The 13,694-nt window shown below is 36.8% G+C and overlaps 1 protein-coding gene across 47 annotated transcripts in view; it reads right to left on the bottom strand.

Annotated features, from left to right (window-relative positions):
- The window catches only part of SPIDR (scaffold protein involved in DNA repair), a 484,346-nt gene that overhangs the window by 195,627 nt on the left and 275,025 nt on the right, over nt 1-13,694 (bottom strand). The window lies entirely within an intron of this gene.

Genomic DNA, 13,694 nt, shown 5'->3' with positions numbered 1-13,694 from the left:
GTACATGAGAAAAGGTTCAAATCAATAATCTAGGCTCCTCTCCAGGAACTTAGAGAAATAAGAGCAAAATAAACTCAAAGCAAGCTGAGCAAAGGAAATAATAGATTAGAGCAGAAATCAATGAAGCTGAAAATTTAAAATGAAGAAAATTCATGAAACAAACCTGGTTCACAGATAAGACCAATAAAATTGACAAACGTCTAGCAAGACTGACACAGAAACAAAGAACATGCGAATTACCAATAACTAGAGTAAAAAAGGGAATAGCACTACAGACCATGTAGACATCAAAAGGATAACAAGGGAACATCATGGACAGGTCTGCACAGAAAATTTGACATGTTAGGTAAAATAAACCAATTCCTTGAAAAAAATACAAACTACCACAAGTCAGCCAATACAGAGCTGATTATTTGAATAGCCCTATGACTACTAAGTAAATTGATATTGTGATTTCAAAATTTCCCAAACACATATCTCCAGGTTCAGACACTTTCATTATTGAATTCTACCAAACACTTAGGCAACAATTAGTATCAATTCTCCATAATCTTTTCCAAGAAATAGAATAGAAGGGAATACTTCCCAATCCATTTTATGAACCTAGAATTACCCTGGTATCAAAACAAAAGAGTACAAAAAGAACACTACAGGCCAATATGCTTTATGAATATAGATGTAAAAATCCTTAACAAAATATTAGCAAATAAAATTCAGTAATATGTAAAATATATGTATACATCATAACCTAGACGAGTTTATTCCAGGGATGTAGGGCTAGTTCGACATTTGAAAATCAATCTATGTAATCTACCACATTAAATTATAAAGAAAAAAATCGTATCACATAAATCAATACAGAAAAACCACTTGACAAAAATAAATACCCTCTCACGTTAAAACTTCTCAGAAAACTAGAAATTGAGGGAAATTTCCTCAATTTGAGTTAGAGAACATCTATAAAAAACCTAGAGTTAATATTATATTTATTGGGGAAAGACTGAAAACTTTCCTCTAAGATTAGGAACAAGCCAGAATGTCTATTCTCACTTCTTTTATTCAGTGTAGTACTGGAAGTTCTAGCCAGTGCAATAAGGCAAGAAAAGGAAAGAAAAGGCGTACAGATCAGAGAACAAGAATTAAACTAAGCCTATTTACAGATGGCATGATTGTCTATGTAGAAGTTATGAAAGAATATACAAAAAACTTCTAAAACTAATAAATGAGTCCAGCAAGGCTGCAGGGCACAAAAATCAACACACAAAAATCAATTATATTTCTATATAATAGCGAACCAGAATACGTGGACACCAAAATTTTAAAAAGCAACACTTTTTATGATTTCAGAAAAAGAAAGAAAAAAAGGTCGGGCACAGTGGCTCACACCTGTAATCCTAGCACTTTGGGAGGCCAAAGAATCACTTAGGTCAGGAGTTCAAAACCAGCCTGGCCAATATGGTGAAACCCCATCTCTATTAAAAATACAAAAATTAGCTGGAAATCGCTTGAACTCAGGAGGCAGAGGTTGCAGTAAGCTGAGATCGCACCACTGCACTCCAGCCTGGGCAACACAGTGAGACTCTATCTCGATGACAACAACAACAACAACAACAACAACAACAACAACAAAAGATAAAAAGAAAGACTTTGGTGTAAACTAACAAAACAACTATGAGAGTTGTATGCTAAAGCTACAAAATGCTAAAGAAAGAAATAAAAGAAGAATCAAACAAATGAAGAGTCATACTATGTTCATGAACTGAAAGACTTCATTATGTCATATAATTAGTAGTTCAATTCTTTCCAAAATAATATACATTTAACACAATTCCTATTGAAGTTCCAGAAAATTTTTTTTGTAGAAATAAAATTACTCTAAAATTTATGTGATAAGGCAAAGGAACTAGAACAGCTAAAACAATTTTGAAAGAGAAGAATAAAGTGCGATGAACCTGATTTCAAGACATACAGCTTCTGTAGTCATGAATGTGTGATGTACAAAGAAACATACACAAAGATCAATGGAACAGAACACCCATAAATAGATCTATGTGATTTTTGACAAAGGTGCAAAAGCAATTCATTGAAGGAAAGATGTCCTTTTCAACAAATGGTGGAGAAACTGGACACCCACAGGCAAAAAAACAGAAAAACCAAAACCTTCCACCTAAGTCTCACACCTTATATGAAAAGTAACTCAAAACAGATCATAAATACAAAATGACATAGGAGAAAATCTTGGATTTACAGCTAGGTGAAGACTTCTTAGACTTGACATCAAAAATACAATTCATAAAAGGAAAAACTGGTACTTTGAACTTCATTAAAATTAAAACATTCTGGGAAAGACCTCGTTGAGAAGGTATGAAAAATATAAGCTAGAGATTGCAATTAAGTACTAGTATCTAGAATATATTAAGAACCTTCAAAATTTCACAATAGCAAACAATCCAATTAGAAAATGAGCAAAAATCACGAACACCTATTTCACTGAAGAGGATAAACAAATGGCGAATGAGCACATGAAAAGATGCTTAATGCCATTAGCATGAAAAATAAAAATAAAACCCTAAGCCTCCCAACCAACTGAACAGAACCCTCTTGGCCAAAGGGACCCCAGAGAAACCCTGAAAAACGAAGTCCCGGGCCGTGATAGGATAAGAGGTTGGTTACGCCTCAGTATGCTCCCTCCTTATTAACCTTTAACCAGAATTCTTTCCTAAGGAGTAAGTGGAAACCAACTCTAGAAAACAAGAAACAGATGATTCATTCCTTTATCGCCTTCAGCCAATTATCTGAGGCCAAAACCAGGCTCCCTCTCCCTCTTTGAAGTTTTGATGTGACAGCCCACCAGCTTGACAACGCATCCCTTCCTAAAAACTGACCACCATATCTCTGGACCAGTTCTGACTGACTAGCACAGGATGTACTATGAGGGTTTTCAGGTCCTCTGTTTCACCTTTTGATGCCAGAGGGCCAAAAACTCCATCCCTGCATCATGCTAATGCCATCATTTTTTGAACATGTGACCTATGAAGAGGCATGAAGCTCAGTTGTGCTTTTTTCATAAATCTTCATGACTCCTTCTATAGCTTATTGAATATGTATACTTAGCCAACCCATTGGGCATTAAGTACCTGTGTTAGGCTTTCCTACCTTAAATTGCTTTTTCTCAGCTTTTGCCAAAGGCTACATTTCCCAGCCTTTGGTGTGCCACCCTTTATGAGAAATAAAGCTCTCCTTTCCAATTTTTTGAACCACATGATTCTTCACTTGACAAGCATTAGGGAAATGCACATTAAAATCACAATGAGATATCATTACCTACTTATCAGAATAGAAATTAAAAAATAGTGACAACATCAAATGCTGGTATGGAGAAACTGCATCACTCACACATTACTGGTGGCAATGTAAAATGAAACAGCCACTCTGGAAACCAGCTTGGCAGTTTCTAAAAGAACTAAACATGCAACAACTATAGGACTCAGCAATTGCACTCTTGGATATTTATCCCAGAAAAGTGAAAACTTATCTTCACACAAAAACTTGTAGACAAATATTCATACCAGTACTATTCATAAGTTGGACGTCCTTCCATGGGTGAATAGTTAAATAAACTGATATACCCCCATGCCATGGATGTCCACTCTGCAGTAAAAAGTAACTACTTATACATGCAACAACTGGGATGAATCTCCAGAAAATGATCCCAAGTGAAAAAAGCCAATTTCAAAAGATTACAAACTATGATTCCATTTCCATAGCATTATTGAAATGCAAAATAATAAGAACATAAAATAGACTAGCAATTGCTAGGGGTTCTGGAAGGTGGAAGAAAATAGTATGCCTATAAAGAGTGGCAGGAAGGATCCTTTGGTGTTGAAACTATTATATCTTGACTACACTCATAACAAGATCTGGTTTTTATACAGTTCTGCAAGATATTTCCCTTAGTGGAAACTGGGTAAAGGATACATAGGATCTTTCTGTATTACTTTTCACAACTGCATGTGAATCTACAATTACCTCAAAATAAAAAGTTTAATTAAAAATCTCTGCACTTGGGCCGGGCGCGGTGGCTCAAGCCTGTAATCCCAGCACTTTGGGAGGCCGAGACGGGCGGATCACGAGGTCAGGAGATCGAGACCATTCTGGCTAACACGGTGAAACCCTGTCTCTACTAAAAAATACAAAAAACTGGCCAGGCGAGGTGGCGGGCGCCTGTAGTCCCAGCTACTCGGGAGGCTGAGGCAGGAGAATGGCGTAAACCCGGAAGGCGGAGCTTGCAGTGAGCTGAGATCCGGCCACTGCACTCCAGCCCGGGCTACGGAGCCAGACTCCGTCTCAAAAAATAAAAATCTCTGCACTTGGATTCCTCTCATTAGCTCCAGGTGTATACATTAATTGAAAGATTTTCAAGCAGGGGAAGTGCTTTGATTTACTTTTATTTAAAAAAAAAATCCTTAGCTGCTGTGTGGAATCTGAATTAGAAACCAGTGGGACAGGTATTCCAAGGGAGTGGTAACTCTTCTTTAATGTCAGCTTTCCCCCTTCAGAAATCTCTGCTCTGATTCCTTATCACTCTCCAGTCACTCACAGCAACTCTGGGCACTCACAGGGTCTCCTCGGATTTGCCTCTGGTTACATTCACTACAACCCTCATCCAGGTACCCATAAAATAACAAATGGTTGGCAACCACCCACCCAGCCCAGAATTTTCTCTTTCACAATCTTAGTCATTAGAAAATGAAAGTTAATCCCTCGTGTACATGGGGATATCAGATAGAGATTAAAAAAAAAAAAAAAAGAAAATGACAGTTAAGATGACATTGCTTACAGAAAATTTCTCCCTTAATTAAGAAAACTTTGCTGCAGTTTCTTCTTGAGACTTTGTAGACCTTCATTTGATCAGGAGAGAGAGCAAGTGCATGTGTGTAACTGATTTGACTGGGGTTTCCAGAATGTGCCTGGGGGACAAAATATTTTATTGTCGTTTTGCAATTATGTATTTTTTTGAATGCCTTTCTTGGTAAAATAAGTTTTCAAAAAATATTTTTTAAAAATATCCCTGTAGTAACAGGGATACTTTTAAAACAAAATTCAAAAGTAAATTAAAATAACCAATTTTATTTTCCTTTTCACTTACTTGAATACAAAAAGTTAGCAAATAGTTTTTGGATGACATCAATATTTATTTTCCCCTATGCTTCAGGACGGCCTACCCACTCTCCATCAAAGGAGAAATCGAGAGAACAGTTTTATTGCTTGTTTCATTAGAAGTTTTGGTCCTAAGTTAGCCTTATAACCTTCTCATGATATTATTCAAGAAAGTGTTTAGAATTCAAATTCAAATTCAGCACAGTCCCTCAAACTGTAAACTACACAAGTTCCAAGGGTTTATTTACCTCCTATCAAGCATAATGTGGGGGAATAACACAGTCAACTTGGAACAATAAATTCAGCACAACTGTGCTTCCGTTTTCCTCTTATTTGTTCTCTCTCAGGGCCACAGTATATTTTTACTTCTTTCTTTAAAAGTTGGGTTAGGATAAGAAGGAAGCCGGTCCAATCCCTAATCCATGAACTAGAAAGGCCAGGTCAGCTTCCCACCTTGGAAGGAGAGGAACCCAGCTGCTAGCAGACAGTCCTAAGACTGCAGGTCCCACAATAAGCACTCAAACCACCATCTGATAGCATCCCTTGGGAAAAGGGGATTTTTTAGGAGAAAAGTGAAGGGCCTTAAGATTGTCAGGTATGCACCAAACCCCACTTCCCAAGACTGAATACAGTCCCCTGTTGGACACAAGTCTTGATTTATAAAGCATTTATATAAGTGGATTAGAAAAACGTCAAGTGGGCAAAGGACATGGCCAGAAAAACCACAAAAAAGGACATATGAAACGCTTGAAAAAGTGTTCAATCTCTTTAATTTAAAAAATGCAAATTAAAATGAGATGCCATTTATCTTTTAAAGTGAAATATAATAATCAATAGCACTGAAAAGTCTCAGCACTGCCCTGAGCCCCAGGTAGGATGGGCCCCATGTGGTCCTTGTCTGGCTAAGAGAGGTGGCCTCACTCTGGGCACTGCATACCCACTATCTCTTCTTTGCCTTTTAATAATGTAAGAAAGTACTTACGTATGATGGTGTGCTGGTAAGGAAAAAAATTACCAGTATATAAAATCTTAATATATTTTTAAAAAGGTTAATCTCTGCTAGTGCAGTAATGGATAGTTTCTAGTCTCTTTATCTATCACATCTCTCAGCATTTTTTTTTCAAATATCTCACAATAGGCCGGGTGTGGTGGCTCACGTCTGTAATCCTAGCCCTTTGGGAGGCTGAAGCAGGTAGATCACCTGAGGTCAGGAGTTCGAGAGCAGCCTGGCCAACCTGGTGAAACCCTGTCTCTACTAAAAATACAAAAATTAGCTGGTCGTGGTGGCGGGTGCCTGTAATCCCAGCTACTTGGGAGGCTGGGGCAGGAAAATCACTTGGACCTGGGAGGCAGAGGTTGCAGTAAGCCAAGATCGTGCCACTGAACTGCAGCCTGGGTGACAGAATGAGACTCCGTCTTAAAAAAAAAAAAAAAAAGAAGAAGAAGAAAACAAAACCAAACCAAAACAAATATCCCACAATAATTATTTCTTGCCCTTATTATTGGAAAAAAATAAATCTATTCATAAAGAGAAAAATATGATTCAATTTATATAAATTTCCTTTTGAAGGCTTTGGTTTACTCTCTATTTTATAAAGCAAGACAGACAGCTATATCAAATTTATAGAGGCAAAAACTGAAAACTCAAATATTAAATATAATTACTAGGACCAGAATAAAGAAGCTCAAAACTGAGACTGAAAAACAGCAGTCTTTGACAATGAACATTAACTTACTTAGTTCTTTTTTTTTTGAGGCAGAGTCTCACTCTGTTGTCTAGGCTGGAGTGCAGTGGCGTGATGTCATCTCACTGCAACCTCCACCTTCCAGGTTCAAGCAATTCTCTCGCCTCAGCCTCCCTAGTAGCTGGGACTACAGGCACCTACCACCACACCCTAGCTAATTTTTGTATTTTTAGTGGAGATGGGGTTTCACCATGTTGGCCAGGCCAGTCTTGAACTCCTGACCTCAGCTGACCTATTGCCTTGGTCTTCCGAAGTGCTGGGATTATAGGCGTGAGCCACCATGCCCAGCCTTAATTTACTTTCATAGTATTTTCTCCTTCCAAAGTTAATCTTCTCAGCAACCTCTGGGAACTCCTGTTTTTTCTTTATTCTTTTTTTTTTTTTTTTTTTTGAGACAGAGTCTAGCTCTATTGCCTAGGCTGGAATACAGTGGCACGATCCCAGCTCACTGCAACCTCTGCCTCCCAGGTTCAAGCAATTCTCCTTTCTTAGCCTCCTGAGTAGTTGGGATTATAGGCGCAAGCCACCACGCCTAATTTCTGTATTTTTAGTAGAGATGGGGTTTCACCATGTTTCCAGGTTGGTCTCAAACTCCTGACCTCAAATGATCTGCCTGCCTCAGCCTCCCAAAGTGCTGGGATTATAGGTGTGAGCCACCATGTTCGGCCCTGTTTTTTCATTCTTTAAAAAATACACTAATTTTTAGAGTAGCTTTAGGTTTATGAAGAAATTAAGCAGAAATACTGAGAGTTCCCACATACCCTCTCACCTATCTCAGTTTCCCTATTAACATCTTGCATTAATGTGATATACTTATTACAGCTGGTCAGCCAATATTGACACATTATTGAGCAAAGTTCATAGTTTACATTGGGTTCACTCTTTCTGTTCTACAGGTCTATGGGTTTTGGCAAATGTATAATGGTACATGCCCACCATTACAGTATCATACAGAAGTTTCATTGCTCTAAACATACCCTGTCCACCACCTATTCATCTCTCCCTCCCTCTAAACCCCACGGATCTTTTTAATATTTCCATAGTTTTGCCTTTTCCAGAATGTCATAGTTAGAATTATACCGCATGCAGCCTTTTTAGATTGGTTCCTTTCACTTAGCAATACACATTTAAGGTTCCTCTATATTTTCTCATGGCTTGACAGCTCATTTCATTTTGTCACTGAGTAATATTCTATTGTGTGGATGAATAAGCACCAGTATGTTTATCTATTCACCTACTGGAGACATCTCAGTTACTTCCAAGTTTTGGGAAATTATGAATAAAGCTGCTATAAGCATTTATGTGCAGGTTTGTATAGATATGTTTTCAACAATTATTCGGATAAATATCAAAAAGTGCAATTGCTGGATCATACGGTAATATGTGTATTTTTGTAAGAAAGTGCTGAACTGCCTTCCAAAGTGGCTGTTCCAATTTGCATTTCCATCAGCAATGAATGATAGTTCTATTGCTCCATATCCTTCCCTACATTTGGTATTGTGTGTTTTGGCTGTTAGCCATTCTAATACATGTCTAGTGGTATCTCATTGCTGTTTCAATTTGCAATTCCTAATGACATATGATGTTAAGCATCTTTTAATGTGATTATCTGCCATCTGTACATCTCCTTACTGAGTTGTCTGTTCAGAGCTTTTATTAATTTTTTAATTGGGTTGTCTGTTTTCTTACTGAGTTTTAAAAGTTCTTAGTATATTCTGAGTACAAGTTCTTTACAAGATATGTGTTTGTAAAGACTTTCTCCCAGTCCGTGGCTTGTCTGCATTGTCTTAACAGTATCTTTTACAGAGCAGAATTTAAAAATTTTAACAAAGTTCATCTTGTAAACTTTTTCTCTAACAGATAGTGCCTTTGGTCATTGCCAAACTTAAAGTCATCTAGATTCTCTTCTATCTTATATTCTAGTTTTATAGTTTCACATTTTACATTTAGGTCTACGTTTCATTTTGAGTTGCTTTTTGGTGTAAGACCTGTGTCTAAATTCATTCTTTTTCATGTAGATGATCAGGTGTTCCACCATAGTTTCTTGAAAAGATTATTTTTCCATTAAATTTCCTTTGCTTCTTTGTCAAAGATCAATTAACTATATTTACGTCAATTTCTTGTTCTATATTCTGTTCCATTGACCTATTTGGCTATTGTTTTGCCTGTATCACTGCCTTGCTTACAATAATTCTTGAAGTTGGATAATGTCAGTTCTCCTTGTTCTCTTTCAGTATTGAGTCGGCTATTATAGGTATTTTGCATTTCAACAGAAACTTTAGAATCAGTTTGTTGATAACCATGAAATAACTTAAAGGCATTTTGATTGGAATTACACCGAATCTACAGATCAAGTTGGGAAGAACTGATATCTTAATAACATTGAGTCTTCTTATCTATGAACATGGAATATACTGTTTAGCTCTTCTTTGATTTCTTCATCAGAATTTTGTACATTTCTTCAGGTAGATGTTTTATATGTATATATATTTAGATTTATACCTGTTTGATTTTTTGATGCAAATGTAAATGGCATTGTTTTTATTCTCCAATTGTTCATTGCTAGTATATAAGTAACTATTACATGTTAACATATTCTGCAGCCTTGCTATAATCACTTCCTAGGTCAGAAATTTTTTTGGTGATTCTCTGGGATATCTACATACATAATCATAATCATGTTATCTGCAAATAAGGACAGCTTTATTTCATCCCTCACAATCTGTGAGTGGTGAAAAGGGCATTCTTCCTTGTCTTGCTCCTGTTCTTAGTGGGAAAACATCTAGTTTCTCACCATTAAGTATGATGTCAGCTGCAGGTTTCTTAGAAGAGGTTCTTTAACAAATTGAGGATGTGTCTTCTATTGCTAGTTTGCTGACCTTTTTTTTAAACATCAAAAATGGGTATTGGATTTTGTCGAATCATTTTCTTCCATCTATTCATAAGATATGATTTTTCTTCTTTAGCCTGTTGGTGTGATGTATTACATTAATTGTTTTTTGAATGGTAAACTTGGTCAAGGTAGATAATTCTTTTTATATGTGTTAGATTTGATTTGTCAATATGTTGTTAAATATTTATGTATCTACATTCATGAGAGACACTGGTCCTTAGTTTTCCTTCCTTATAATGTCTTTGCCTGATTTTTAATACTAGCCTCACAGAATTAGTTATTTGTTATCTGCAAATAAGGACAGCTTTATTTCATCCCTCACAATCTGTGAGTGGTGAAAAGGGCATCCCTCCTTGTCTTGCTCCTGCACTTAGTGCTTAAGTGTTTCCTTAAGTTTCTATTTTCTGGGAAGGATTATAGAGTATTCCTTCTGCTTCTATTTTCTGGATGAGACTGTAGAAAATAGGTATAATTTCTGCCCTAAATGTTTGGTAAAATTTACTAGTGAACCCACCTGAGTCTGGTGCTTTCTGTGTGGAAAGGTTATTATAGATTTTCTTTAATAAATGCAGGTCTATTCAGATTATCTGCTTCTCCTTGTACGAGTTTTGGTAGAGTGTGTCTTTCACGTAATCGGTCTATTTCCACTAGGTTAATGAATTTGTGGGCAGAGTTTTCCAAAATATTATTTTATTATCCTTTTAGTATCTATGGGATCAGTAGTAATGGTCACTCTTTCATTTCTGATATTAGTAATTTCTGTCTTTTTTCCTTTTCTCTTAATCTGGCTCCACATTTATCAATTTTATTAATCTTTCAAAGAACCAGCTTTTTTTTTTTTTTTTCCTGTTGATTTTCTCTAATTTCCTGTTTTCAATTTCATTTTAGGTTTGGGAGTACATGTGAAGGTTTGTTACAGAGGTAACATGTGTCATGGGGGTTTGTTGTATGTATTATTTCACCACGCAGGTATTAGGCCCAGTACCCAACAGTTATCTTTTCTGCTCTTCTCCCTCCTCCAACCCTCCCACTTCAAGTAGACCCCAGTGTCTGCTGTTTCCTTCTTTGTGTTCTTAAGTTCTTATCATTTAGCTCCCACTTATAAGTGAGAACATGTGGTATTTGGTTTTCTGTTCCTGTGTTACTTCACTAAGGATAAGAGCCTCCAGCTCCATCCAAGTTCCTGCAAAAGACATGATCTTGTTCATTTTTATGGCTGCAGAGTATTCCATGGTGTATATGTACATTTTCTTTGTCCAGTCTACTGTTGATGGGCATTTAGGTTGATTCCATGTCTTTGCTATTGTGAACAGTGCTGCAATAAACATTCACATGGATGTGTCTTTATGGTATAATGATTTATATTCCTCTGGGTATATACACACTGTATTAGTCTGTTACCATGTTGCTATGAACAAACACCAAACACTGGGAAATTTATGAAGAAAAGAGGTTTAATCGACTCACAGTTCTGCATGGCTGGGATGGCCTCAGGAAACTTACAATCATGGTGGAAGGCATCTCTTCACAGGGCAGCAGGAGAGAGAATGAGTGCCAGCAGGGGAAATACCAGTCACTTACAAAACCATCAGATCTCATGAGAACTCATTCACTATCACTAGAACAGCATAGGAAAAATGGCCCCCATGATTCAATTACCTCCACCTGCTCCCACGCTTGGATGGCCTCAGGAAACTTACAATCATGGTGGGAGGCACCTCTTCACAGGGCAACAGGAGAGAGAATGAGTGCCAGGAGGGGAAATACCAGTCACTTACAAAACCATCAGATCTCATGAGAACTCACTCACTATCACTAGAACAGCACAGGAAAAATGGCCCCCACGACTCAATTACCTCCACCTAGTCCCGCCCTTGACACGCGGGGATTATTGCAATTCAAGGTGAGATTTGGGTGGGGACACAGAGCCAAACTGTTATGACTCAGTAATGGGATCGCTGGATCAAATGGTAGTTCTGCTTTTAGCTCTGAGGAATCACCATACTGCTTTCCACAATGGTTGAACTAATTTACACTCCTATCAACTGTGTATTAGGGTTCCCTTTTCTCTGCAGCCTCGCCAGCATCTGTTATTTTCTGACGTTTTAATAATAGCTATTCTGACTGGTGTGAGATGGTATGTAACTGTGGTTTTGATTTACATTTCTCTAATAGTCAGTGATGTTGAGGGTTTTTTTTCCCCATATGCTTGTTGGCCACATGTATGTCTTGTTTTGAGAAGTGTCTATTCATGTCCTTTACCCACTTTTTAATGGGGTTTTCTCTTGTAAATTTAAGTTCCTTATAGATGCTGGATATTAGACCTTTGTCAGATGCATAGTTTGCAAATATTTTCTCCCACCCTGTAGGTTGTTTACTCCTTTGAGTTTCTTTCGCTGTGCAGAAGCTCTTTAGTTTAGTTAGATCCCACTTGTCAGTTTTTGCTTTTGTTGTGACTGCTTTTGGTATATTTCTCATGAAATCTTTGCCCATTCCTATGTCAAGGATGGTACTACCTAAGTTGTCTTCCAGGGTTTTTACAGTTTGGGATTTTACGTTTAATTCTTTAATCTACTTTGAGTTGAGAATTTTTATTATCTTATTTATTATTGGTAAAAATTATTTTGTTCTATTTAGATTTAATTCACTCTTCTTTTTCTGGTTTCCTAAAGTGGAAGTTTAGATTTACTGATTTAAATATTTTTTCTTTTCTATTGTGTACATTCAATGCTATAAATTTTCTTTACACTGCTTTCACTGAAACTTACAAATTTGATTATGTTGCATTTTCATTTTCACTTTGTTAAAATAGTTTAAAGTTCTCTTGAGATTTCTTGATGTGTGTTAGAAGTGTACTGTTTAACTTCCAAGTATTTTGTTACTGAGTTCCAATTTAATTCCATTATGGTCTGAAACATATTCTGTATGATCTTATCATTTAAATTTGTTAAGGTGTGTTCTATGGTCCAGAATTTGGTCTGCCTTGGTGAATGTTTTGCATGAGCTTGAGAAGAATGTATATTCTGCTGCTGTTGAATCAAGTATTCTATAAATGTAAGTTAGATTCTGTTGATTGTGCTGTTCAGTTCAACAACGACTTTATTGAGTTCTGCCTGCTGGATCTATCAATTACTTACAAAAGAGTGCTGAAGTCTCCAGCTGTAATAGTGGTTTTGTATATTCTTCTTTGCTGTTCTATCAGTTTTTTTGCCTCATGTGTTTTAAATCTGTTGTCACATAAATACACATTAAGGGCTGTTACATCATCTTGGAGAACTGACCTCTTTTTCATTATGTAATGCTCCCTCTTTATCTTTGATAATTTTTCTTGCTCTAAAGTTGGCTTTGTTTGAAATTAATATAGGTACTCCAGCTTTCTTTTGATCAATGTTAGCATCCCTATCTGTGTTTTTATATTTAAAATGAGGTTCTTAATAGTCTTCTTGTAGTTGAGTTTTATTTTTGTTTAAATCCACTCTGGGCCAGGCATGGTAGCTTATGCTCTAATCCCAGCACTTTGGGAGGCCAAGGCAGGTGGATCACCTGAGGTCAGGAGTTCAAAACCAGCCTGATCAACATGGAGAAACCCTCTCTCTATTAAAAATATATAATTAGCCAGGCATGGTGGTACATGCCTGTAACCTCAGCTACTTGGGAGGCTGAGGTAGAAGAATCATTTGAACCTGGGAGACGGAGGTTGCAGTGAGCCGACCCATTGCATTCTAGCCTGGGAAACAAAATAACCAAACTCTGCCTCAAAAAAAAAAAAAAAAAAAAAAAAAAATCCACTCTGACAATCTTTGTCTTTTAATTAGAGTTCAGATCACTGATCTTTAAAGCAATTATTGATATAGCAGGACTAATATCTATTTGTTACTGTCGTCTATTATTTGCCC

Source organism: Macaca fascicularis, chromosome 8 (assembly GCF_037993035.2).
Source record: "Macaca fascicularis isolate 582-1 chromosome 8, T2T-MFA8v1.1".
Classification (NCBI taxonomy): Eukaryota; Metazoa; Chordata; class Mammalia; order Primates; family Cercopithecidae; genus Macaca; species Macaca fascicularis.
The sequence above is the reverse complement of the archived record's forward strand: the minus strand, read 5'-3'. Positions and strand labels throughout refer to the sequence as shown.